Genomic DNA, 12,135 nt, shown 5'->3' on the forward strand with positions numbered 1-12,135 from the left:
ATTCACAGTTTATCACTGAGCTTTGCAGCTCCTGAGTGTCAGTCCTGCCTCTCTCCTTCACCCACGTCCACTTGGCTCTGGCACAGAGCCTTCTCTTCAGTGGCTTCATTAACCAGCCAAATACTGCTGCTAATCACACTTCTTGGTCCTTCAGCGATTGTCAGATTTTTGATGCTCCAGTTTCTCTGCCCTCCTTTTCATCACCAGTATTTCTTCCCTGATTGCATCTTTGCCCCTCCATCGCCATTCTGTAGCTAACTGTTTTGTTCCCCTTATTTTGAGTCTCAGACCTGCCCTTGTTATTTATACTCCAGAATTCATTGAAAAAAGTTGCAAGATCTTCTATTTCCATAGCAATCTGATTCTCCACTTTCTATCTCAGCTTTACTTTGGCCAAGGAGCACCTCTTTTCCTCCATTCATTCAGTGGTTTTTATCTCTATCTGTTACCACATTTTGTTTTCCATATCTACAAGAGTAAATAAATAGGTTTTGTGAAGATCTCCATTCCATGCTTCCTTCTCCATTCACGTTTTAACTTGGACTTTCTCAGCTGAATTGTTTTTCAAATTTGTTCTGATAGCAATTACAATGGGACTTAAACTATATTGACTTTTAGTCAGAAAACTCAAAATTTGTTGAAATGACAAGTTTCTGTTGTCTTTTTTTATTTATTTAAAACAGTATGGGAAATATGAAGGGAGACTCTTCTGCATGAAAGCCGTCTCCATTTGAATCAGTGTCAGTTTCAATCAGTTCAGCCTTTAGCCATGTGGTTTACATCTTCAATTAACTTATGAGTGAATTCAGATTGACTCAAACTGATGTGGCAGGGGTAAGCCAGGAGTGAAACAAAATCTTTTTGAGAAAATAGTTTTGAGTAGTTTAAGCCTTCCTTATCAACTAAGGATTCATTCTTAAAAATTGTTATCAACAGTACAAGTGATGCTGAAAATGAATGCTTGTAAATTATTATTCTAGTTGCATATTATTCTAGTCCTGTGAAAATGCAGAGAAGCTCCTTCTATGTTAACTTCTCTGCTTGGTTTTTCAATATTCAATGGAGTAGGGAAACACTGACCTAAATGACTGTAATTAGTTCTTGTGATTGTAGTAATAGTAGTTGAAGAAACAAAGTAAATGTATAAGCCAACTGTGGCTTTCCACCCACAGATGCATGAGGCAGGCACTTTCTCACTCCACGCCCCCAACTCCAAGCAATCATTTCCTTTCTTCACCACTGTACACTTTGAAAAATGTTCTGTAATTTTTTTCTACCAGCTAACAATTCCATTTTTTTGAGCCTGCAGTTTCCCAAGGAAACTAGTTCAAACTCCTTAAATCAGTCTGCTATAAAGAGCCAAACAGTTTCAGGTAATGAAAACGGCATACAGTGTAATGCAATAAAACCCACAGACGAGTCTCTGTCATAACAACATAAAATTTATTCCTAACGTTAACTAATATTTTCATGTTTTTTACTCTTAAAGGCTACATGTATTGATTTAAAAAGCTTTAAATGTTAATGGTTAACCAAGTGTATGTTGCTGAATTCCTAAAAAAGTATTTGAACATGACTGTGGTCCTTTTGAAGTAATTGTTTAAGTGTGAAGATCTTGTGCAGTCGTTCAGCTTTACCATAATCCGTCATCCTGCACCAGACTCTACTGTTGCTCTTGGTTTTGGTGAGCATTAGATGAAAAATTCTGTATAATTTTTCTTTTTTAAAAAGTGCCATAACCACTGCTTTGACCTTTCTGTTTGAACTGAACTGAACAGGAGTCAGAATCCTCGGATCAAAAATAGAACAAACATTTAAAAACTTACCCACAAACTTTAGGTAATCAGCTGGACACAAGGAGACCTGAGCTGTTATTCCCTTCTTACTATCCTTTTTCTTTAATGGTAGTATAATGTAAAATACAGAAGCAATACAGATCAGCAATCACACAATGATTTGTCTCATTTTTAGAGCTGATTCTTAAAAAAGGGGTCCTCGTAGCAGAGACCTCCTTGCTCCCCTGCTTCCATCCTTCCCCTCCTCCCACTAATGTCACTGTGGGGTGAAGCCCCAAAGGTGATGTCTATTCTGCTGAATAAAAGAGTACAGGACTCATTCTCTATTACTCTGTGGTTAACTAGCCTGGCACATCTCACAACCACACAAGGGTTTAAGCCAGTTATTCCTGCAACCAAGCCACTAGCAATCTGCACATTAGGCTTGGTTTTCAACCATGCTAGTTGCTCAGGCATAGCCTGTTGCCTGGTAGGCATTAAATCACTTTATAGACTGTGCACAACTGGCACTCTGGCATTTGCCCTGGCCCTGTTCATTTTGCTAATTCATATGTGGCCAGGGAGTCTCCATATCTCTGAACAAGCAAACCAGCAGTAAGAACCTGGCCACAGGATTTTCCATCCGTGAAACAAGACATGATGGGTAGAACAGACAAATCAAGAACAATAATCCTGTATACTCTGTTTTGGCAGGAGCAAAATGTTTGTCTTCTTCTTTGAGGCAAAACCAATACCTATGTGACACACACATGGCATGCTCATTCCCATTAATAGGAAAGCCCAAGCCAGCACTCCTGGAGTTGCATGTGTGGCTTTGGTCTAAAAAGCAGAAAGAACCATCTGCATTGACAGGGGTTTCACAGCTTCCTGGTTGGTTTGATTTTCCTGATCAACCCATTGTCAGATAATGTTGTGGCAAGGGTTTGGATGGACATTACTCAGTGTCTATACCAGTTTAAACAAGAGGCATAATGCTGACTTTCAAATTAGTATATCTGAGCCCCTGAACAAGGACAGAAATGATCAAGAACTTGAATAAGGCAAAATATCTACTGCTTTGGAACTAAGTGTAGTTTTGTAAACTGCTAAGTATTGGTTTAGAAAAGGTATGGAGAAGTAACAGTTGAGGCTTGCCAGAGTGTTCTGAGTGTGCTTATGGTAAAGACTTGACTCAAAGAGAATTGATTTTGCTGCAACTAAATAAATTTCTAAAAAGCCATTTGTGACAAAATACGTTTCACTTATTACCATATTAAATGTTCATGTACTTAGATATCTGTCTAGGTTTGCAAATGGAACATTCTTGAGAATCTTACATTAAAATTTAAAGCTTCATAAAATCCTGCATGATTTTCACAAGGCCACAAAATAAAGCAGAATACATATTTTGGCACAGCTTTTCCAAACAAATTCCTAAAAAGTCCCCTCCTTTCTTTGGCCCCACTGGCAAAAGCAAATATAATAGGAGGAAAACACATGAAAAATAGGAAACTTCCCTGTTACTAATATTTTTCTTGAGTCATTAAAAAAATTAGAACAAACCCAAAGGCAAAAAAGGAGACTAATGGCTAAAAGGAGAAAAAAGAAAACTCTGTGACTGCATACAACCATTGCCAGCTAAGAAACAAGAGCACAGTTTGGACCATCAGGAGACATGAGCATTTCTGGGGGAGAGGAAACAGAAAACAAGACCCTCACCTGCATCCTCCTATAGCACATTTCATATCAGTTTTGCTGACAGCATGCAGGGAACACTTAGCTTTATAACTGCAATAATTTCTTTTGATTGAGTTTTATAGTAGACTTGATGTATTTTTTAAAAATAAATGAAAAGGGGGTTAAAGTGGATACACAGTAGTCAAATGTGTTATCACCAGGCTTGAGACCATTGGGGTATATACCTAGTATACACCTTCCAAAGCTGAATCTTACTGTAGTCTTACTATGTTACTGCCCCTGAGACCACTGGTGGAATGAGAAGCTGGTGGAAAAGGTCCACATTGAATCCACAGTTCTGGGGGCAGCAAGAGGAGGCTGCTCCACTGCGGAAGGAGAGGCAGGAGCCACAGGTGATGGCAGGAGCCTTACTGACAAGGATGCAGAGCAGTTCTGTTGCTGACAATGAAGGCCAGACAAGAGTCAAGATAGCCAGAGAAGTCCACAGGGATGAGGCAGGTCTGAGTTCAAGTCTGTCACCTGTCAGCGTCCAGATCAACAGGCATGGCCATGGCTGCAGACAGTTGCAATGGAGCTTGAGTGTCAAGAGTGAGGGCCTCAGATTAAAAATAACTCCTGGGTGAAGAAACAGCAGGCTCTCACAGAGGTTTCTCCCAGCATTTTATTTCAAGGCGGCAAGCTATACTCTCTCTGTACTGTCCCTGAGCCCACACAGCTGCCTACCCAAAAGGAGGGATGCACACAGGACCTCCACACCAACCATGTATACTGTTTCCACTCTGAAGTTTTTCCCAAGTTTCTGTCTTGCCTTCGTCTGCAACAGTTCCTTATCAAATCTATTTCAGTAGTCTTGTAAACCCCATTTTGTAGACAAGATTCTAAATGTCTTTTTCCTTCTCCACTGCATTCCCAGGCTTTTTTTCCTCTTTCTTCTTTTACTGTATCCTATTCATCCACTAACTTCCCACGCTTTCCTCATAGTTTTCTAATCAGTCTCCCTAGTCCCTGCCCCTGACGACTAATAGGAGAGATGCTGCCATTTCCTGCAGATATGTATGACAGCTCTTCCAGTCAACAGTAACACTAGTCTTCATTAATTCATCTTCACATGTTGTGGATTTCACTATGCTGGCAAATAAGACACGCTGATATGAGGTGACATGTTTTTGGCAGCAAATCTTTGCTTCTGCTCCTCAGTTTCTAGACTTAGCTTTCTGCCCCTTGAACAGTCCTGATCTCAAAAGACTCTTCCTCTTAATCTATTTTTTTCTCATCCTGGTCTTGCATTTATCTTTTTTCCATTTGAATCATACAGCATCGTCCTTCCTGCTTCCAAGGTGTCAGCAGTAGTGTCATTAAAAGGATAAGAGAGAGAACTGCCTTGTTCCTAGTTCCCAAACAAGAACCTCTTTGGCATAAAGTGCAGCTAAAAGCATACATTCAAAGTTTTTCCTCAGATTCTGTAGCCTGGACAACGAGGAGGCTGTGAGCTACCCATTCACTGTAGAAGACCCAGAGTATATCAGCTGGTTGGTGTTCAGTGTTGGAAGTGACTTGGGTTTTCAGTGGATCCAAGGCTTTGTTGATTTTAGCAGTTAGGAAAGTCATTCAGTGTGTGCAAACTGGGGTCTAGCAAGGGGTTATAGCTTGCCCAGGTCTGGACAGAGTACCCACATAAACAACAAAAGGCATTCTCCTGCCATTACACTGGATTTGAAGTGCCTGTTCTAAATGTTCAGATGGCTAGATTGTTTTGAAAATAATATCTGAGCATGGACCAAATACATATTTTTTTAATCTTCTTCTTGGCAATGACTGAAAAATGTAAACTGGCTATAACAGGAGACACGAAAAATTTCATACCAAAGTGCTTGCCAAAGATACAAAGAACTGGAAGGCTGTGTTATAGTGGGAAACTTTTAAATTATTTTAATAATAGATGACAAAACCACACCCATATATAACAAATAGCATTTCATGGAAGTATTGCAAAGAAACCTATACACAGTCTCCAGAAGTGCCTACAAGACTAATGAAGGAGCTGGCAAATGATTCCATCAGGAAAGAAAACAAAGGATAATCAAAGCAGAGCACAAAGAGGATAAATGTGGAAGGTCAGGAAACATGAAGGAACAGAAGACTCTGCAGGACAAAATGAATAAATGGACAAAATGAGTAAACATGGTCTCTGCTCTGAGTAGAAGTGCAGGTGGAATAGGAGAAACTGTTTTTGATCTAACACATCTGTCTTCAAACTGATGTCCAAAACCTGGGAATGTGCTGGAGATGTTACCAGGAATCTCAAAAATTCTCTCCTGAAGATCAGTGTCTCAGTCCTTCATTTCAAACATTTGATGAATATTTCCCACAGTTGGAGATACCATTACAGAATGGAAAATAGTACTATTTACTAGTTAGTCTTTTTTTTTAAGTAAAGTGAAAAATGTTTAGTAGACCTCACTAGAAAAATACTATATGCAATTATTTTGTGACATATTTTCATAAGCTATTCCAGAAATTATGTTTTATAGCAGCACAACACAAATAAGACCAAATGCTTTGTTTTGCTTTGAGAAAAACATATTGCATGAAAAATTAAAAGTGCTTTTTCAAGCACTAATATTTTTGAAAAATATCTTCAGTGGTTTTAGTTTTTCACCAGGGATGGCAGGTCACTTTAATTGGTCACCTTGAGAAAAAAATTCCACATCTCATTAAGCTGCCTCAAAATGTTTAATCTGTATAGAAAAAAACCAAATTTTTCACCAAGTTCTCAGAGGAAACCCTACAAAGAAGACTAGTGGTAAAAAACTGAGAAAATTAAAGTAATAGAAAAAAAAAGTGCAGTGTTTTCATAGCCTGTATGCAGTTCAGTTATTTATTGAAATAGTTCAATTCTGAATATGTCCTGAATAAAACTTGTTTTATACAAACTGGTTATAAAATTAGGTTATGTCATATGCTGAGGGCACAAAAACAAAGCACCAGGGGAAGTTTCTTTTTCTGAAAAAAAAAACCAAAAAAACTCAGCAGAAATAGCAGGGACCAGGAAAGAACTCTCCCCTATATACTAAAAAAAAATTAAAAAAAAAAAGGTGAAAAATCAAGTTTTGACCATGTTTTGGGTTTGTTTGTTTTTCAGAAAAGTCTCATGCAGTCTCAAACTACTAGCAAAATACAGCTAGCCCTGTGTTAAGGTAATATACCTATATATTGGGCTAAGTTTATATATATATATATATACACACACACAGAATGTGCACTAAATTTTAGATTATAGAGTCAAGTATTAGGAGCTCTAGATATATGTGGGTACTTAAATATCACCTGTGAAATGTGATGAAGTAGCTTTCTACGACTGTCCCTAGGTAAGTCTAAGTGGAACAGTGTCATTTAGTCACTGGAAGGCTTTCTCCTGAGCCTTGGAATTATCTCTGCATCCAACACAAAACCTTTCTGAGCTAAGTAAGACAGTATTTGAAGGCATGAGAGGTTCCACAGCTGCTTTAATCACAGGCTAAGATCACACAGAAAAATTCTGTGTAAAGTTTTTCTGTGAAAAAAAGAAATTAAAAAGCTATGTACACTAAGTATTTTAGCACTGACTTGGCCCTTATTTAGCCTCATAAAGTGCTGACAAATTCTTGAAAGTCTCACTGTACCCCTAAAATTAAATCTACAAAGGAAACCCCAAGAATGGCAAGTTCAAGGCAAGTATAGTAATGCCTAATTATAGGGAATTGTATGTGAACTGAGCTCACTAGAGTATGAAATGAGAGCTTAAAAAGTGATCCTTACCACGTGACACATTTTTATCTTGCTCTTTTCAAAAAATGCAATTGCATTTGCTATCCATCTCTTTCCTCTCAAAAAATTTTTGAACTCTTTTTACAATTTTGGCCAAATTCAACATAAAGGACCCCAAAATACTCAGTGCCATGAGAACCAGTGGTCAAGAAAATGAACCTGCTAATCAGTGTCCCCACCAGATGGAGGATCGTGTGACTTTACCAGTTACCTACTGCTTGATTTACCAGTTGGCTAATCCCCTCAGCACGTGTTCCTGGTGAGGTATCGCACTGCGGGAAACCACCTCAATTTTTGCTAGCACATGTAGGAAGTGGTGACTACTGGAGTGGATAGGGGGGAAGGATGTGGAACACTGACCCATAAGTAGCCAATCTTTGTTAACCCTGCTATTTCTAGAATCATGATCTATATACACTTGAGTGAACTCTGTTCGTGACAGTATGCAAACTACCATGGGGGTAGGTATTCCTTGGATAACTCAGAACGAGATGGAAAAATGAAACTTTGCCATTAATAAAGTCTCATATATTGGAAAGGAAGCCAATCATGGTGCAAGACAACTGGGAACCAACAAGCCCTGGAAAAGCCAGTTTTACAGCTAGAATCCTGCCTGTTTTGTGGACATGGACCGCACATTGTGAGACCCACGACCAGCAGGTCACGAAAAATGTGCAAGATGCTGCACACAGGAGCGATGCTAGCGGCAGATTTGGAGTGAGCAGCAGCACAAGCGTACACGGTGCAGGATGGGGAGCCCAGTCCTCGAGGCGGCGGAGCTGGGCAAAATCACAGGTGCCAAATGGCCTCCACGACCTGCAGCCAAGGAGGGTTCCGAGGGCGACGATGCTTGGGCGGATATGGTGAGCGGAGGCCCCGGTGCCGGACCCCAGAGGAAGAGGCCCCCGACCCCAGCGAGCGGCGGCCCCGGGGAGCTGTCGGGCGTCTCCCGGTGGGGCTGTGGGGCGGCTCCCGTGGGCGCGGCCGCGGCCGCCCCGCCCCGCCCGCCCCGCCCGCCCCGCCGGCTCCCGCTGCCCTGGAGCGCCCCCGCGCGCAGCCGCCGGTGCCGCCCGCCCGCCCGCCTGCGGGGAGGGCGGCGGGGCAGGTGCGCGGCGGCTGCGGCGGCGTGAGCCAGCGCTGGGGCCGTGCCTGCCCGCCGCGGCCGTGTCTGCCGCCCGCCGCCGCCCCTCCTCGCTGGCTGCTGCTGCCGCCTTCCCGCCGGGAGCACCGTGTCCCTGTGCCGCCTCAGCTCGCTTTCTCCTCCTCCGTTCTGTCCTGCCAGTGGCTCGGGAAGACGGAGCCCCCCGCGGGGGGCGCCCGTCGGTGGGTGCGTGTCCCCCCAGCCCCCGCGCTCGCCTCGCCACCGCGGCAGCCGCCGGCGCAGCCCCGCTCAGCCCGGCCACCATGGCGTGCGGGAGGTAAGCGAGCTCCCTTCACCTCCCCCTTCGCGGTCTCGCCCTCCCGCCGGCGCTGCACCTGCCAGGGCGTGGGGGGGCGGCCGCGGGTTCTCCGGTGCCGGAGGAAAAAGTTGCGCGGGGCGCAGGCGGAGCGGCGCCGCATTGTTGTGTGTGCGGGAACTCCCTGCGGGCGGCGGCGGGGCGGGTGTACTTCCGGGTTCGCACCTTTCTCCCTTGGCCGCCGTGCCCCCTCCTCCGACGCTGCCCCCGGGCCCGCCCGGGCCGCCGCCGCCGCCCCCGCCCGAGCCGCCGGGACGGGGAGAAGGGGGCGGTGGGCCGCCTCACACGGCAGACGCGAACGACGACGGCAGCCGTGGTGGAGGAAGGGAGAAGGGACGAAGTCGCCCCCCGCGCCGAGCGGGGCGAGGGGCGCAGCGCCCCGCCGAGAGCAGGCGGCGGCCGCGGCCGAGGCACCGGCGGCGGGGACGGTGCGGCAGCCCGACGCCAGGGGGCGGCCCGCGCCCCGCCGACAGCCGCCGCCGGATGGCGGTGACCGCCCGGCGAGCCGCCGCGGCCGGGCGGGGCGGACGAGGACCGGCGGAAGGCAAGGCCGGGCGAGGAGAGAGGATGGACGGCGGGACAGGACCCGCCGGGCGGCGCGTACGCCCCGAGGCGGGCGGGGAGCGGAGGACGGGGCGGGGGCGGCGCGGAGGCCGCGAGGCTCGGCCTCGTTGCGGTAACACCGGCGGGGCCGCGTGTCACGCGCGGCGCCGTGTGCGCGGTGCGGGGGGTTTAACGCGAGTGGCGGCGGGGCCGCCATCTTGGATGGCTCCCTCGCGGGGAGCGCGGGGTTGCGGCCGGGGCTGCGGGGACAGCGCCCAGGGAGCGTCTCCGCCGGCGACAGGGCGGGCGGGCTGTCCGGGAGGCTGTGACACGGAGCCCCGCGCCTGGTTCTGAGGTGCCGGGCACGGTGCGGGACGCAGCGAGGAGGAGAACAAATAAAGTGCCGAAGTGCCTCCAACACGCCTTGTTCGCCCTTGTCCGGTGGTGCGCCCGCGGAGAGGGCGGCGGGGCCCCTTTGGCTGCTCGCCCCGCCGAGGGGCTCGGCGGCGGCATCCCCCGGTGCCGCGCTCCAAGAGAGCGACCGTGTCTGAGCGCCGGCAGCTCCATGCGGCTGTTGTGTAGACCACACAGCGGGTCAGATAACTAGCTAGCGAAATTAACCTCAAAATAAGCAAACAGCAGCAACGCACGCAAATATTTTGCCCAAGCTGCTACAAAAGTATGGAGTTGGTGTGTCTAAATAAATTTGAAAACTCTGAGTTAATTTTAAGTATCTTTAGCTTTAACGCGAGGGAATTATCCATTATAATCTGATAAACATATTACCTAAAGAGATTTGATTCATTTACTTGTTTCTCTCTTACCAGTCGTTAGCTTGTTAGTGATGGTGAGTAGATGATGTATGACGGTCTTGCAGTGATGGGACAAAACAGTAGCGTACTACACCAGTTTGTTTACAGACTTGACACTTTATGTAACTGGTCTTGATGTTCTTTTTATATAGGCCATACACAATGCTGTGGGGGGTTTTTTTCCCTGTCTAATGACCTGTTTTAGAATTTCACATCTGGCATGGAAACACTTAATAATTGCAAATACAGAGAAGTGTCCTGTCATGAATATGTCATTAGATACTAAGAAAATACTTATAGCTAAATTTGGTTGTAGTTCATTTAAATATAGTTGTGTATAGTTTTAGTGTTGTCTGGATATCACATTGTACTGAAGTGCAATAGTGCATGTTTACTGTTAGATTGATACTTGTGTGCTTTGCTTACAAAACTACAAATTATTTATTTTTTGAAACACAAAAAAAATCCTCTTAATGCTACAGAGGAGATAATGTAGACAAAATTTTTTTGAAAATTATTTATAAGATCTGAAACAAAAGCTATAATTCTTTAAAGGATGATTCTCCCCTCTTTTGTATAAACAATAAGAATCAATATTGAATTAAATTATGACCTTAATTATTAATATGCCAGGAAGTCAAGTTTCCTTTGCTGTAGTCAAATGAATTGTGTATGTAATGGCAAAAATAATGATTACGGGTGATGTTGGTCTTATGCAGTGGTTACAAAAAATGGAGCTGTACTAGAAACTGCCTGTGTGTGTATGACAAAGACAACTGCCTTCTACTGTCATTATTTTAAAATACATTCTGTAAATGGCGTGTGCTGCTGTCTCAGTTTTATCAAAACTTTTTTCTTTTTTTTTTAATCTGAAAATGTATTAGCTGTCATGTATCCAGAATTTCATGAGAGGGAAAATGGTGATAAGTGAATGGAGGAGGAAACCCCAAGCGCTCTCCCTCCTAGGCCTGCACAGCTGCAGTCTAGGCCATTCGCAGGATGCAGCTGTAGGTCACGCACAGCGTTTCACGTAGAATCCCCATGCACAGAAGTGAATTTTGAATCCCAAGCGATTAAACTATTTGTTCCTCCTGTTTTCCTGATGTGTAACTCCGTGGCAGCGTTTTGTTGGCCTCGCAGCCGGAGCGCGCGGTGCGCAGGACGCTCCCGGGGCGGACGGACCCGGGCGAGCCACGGCGATCGCTCCGAGCAGGGCGCTTTCCCAAGGTACCATGTTCCCCTGGGCGGGGAGCCGAGCCCCCTGCGGGGCTCGGCGGGGGTGGTGGAGCGGGCCGAGAGGTCCCGGCCGAGCAGCACGGTGACCCCGGGACTGGCGGGCACGGCCCGGCCCCTCCTCCGCGGGCGTGGCGCTGTCCGTGGTGCTGAACCCCGCGGCCATGTTATTCCCGGCGCAGACCTGCCCGTCCCGTCCCGTACTGGGGCCGCCTGTGGGGCTCTCAGTGCCTCAGCACGGGCGGGTCACGGCAGTGGAGTGCTCCCACCACGGCCTTTATGTGATACACTGTATGGTTCCGGTATCGAATACTGGCAGCAAAATCAATGGCAAATACTACAGTGCTTTCTCCTTCCGAACACGAGCCCTCCCAGCAACGCAGATTTTTTTGCAACCAGTTTGGGAAGCGTAACGTTACCTATATGAAATGGAAGTGCGGCTGAAACCAGCAACTTGACAGGAATTTGGCATTTGCTATTTTTAACCACAGGTTTGGTTTATGAAAGGACATTCTGAAAGCGAATATCAAAACAGTGTGTCATCAGTGAGAACAAAATAACCACTCACGGTACAAGGAAGGTTCAGGAAAAAAGCAGATATCCTTTAGCAGCAATGCAGACACAGGCGTGAGGTTTTCTCCTTTCTTCCTCTCTTTAAGGAAAAACCAGTTAAATTTCAAAAAGTGTGCAATGTAGTATATTACTTTTTCTAAATTCACTTTAAGGTGATTCAGCCTCTCTAGTACATGAAAAAATAAAAAGGTCTTTTTTCCTCTCAGAAACAAGTGTTCATTTTCTATAATTGCACAC

The sequence above is a fragment of the Pithys albifrons genome, chromosome 2 (genome assembly GCF_047495875.1).
Source record: "Pithys albifrons albifrons isolate INPA30051 chromosome 2, PitAlb_v1, whole genome shotgun sequence".
In the NCBI taxonomy this organism is placed as follows: domain Eukaryota; kingdom Metazoa; phylum Chordata; class Aves; order Passeriformes; family Thamnophilidae; genus Pithys; species Pithys albifrons.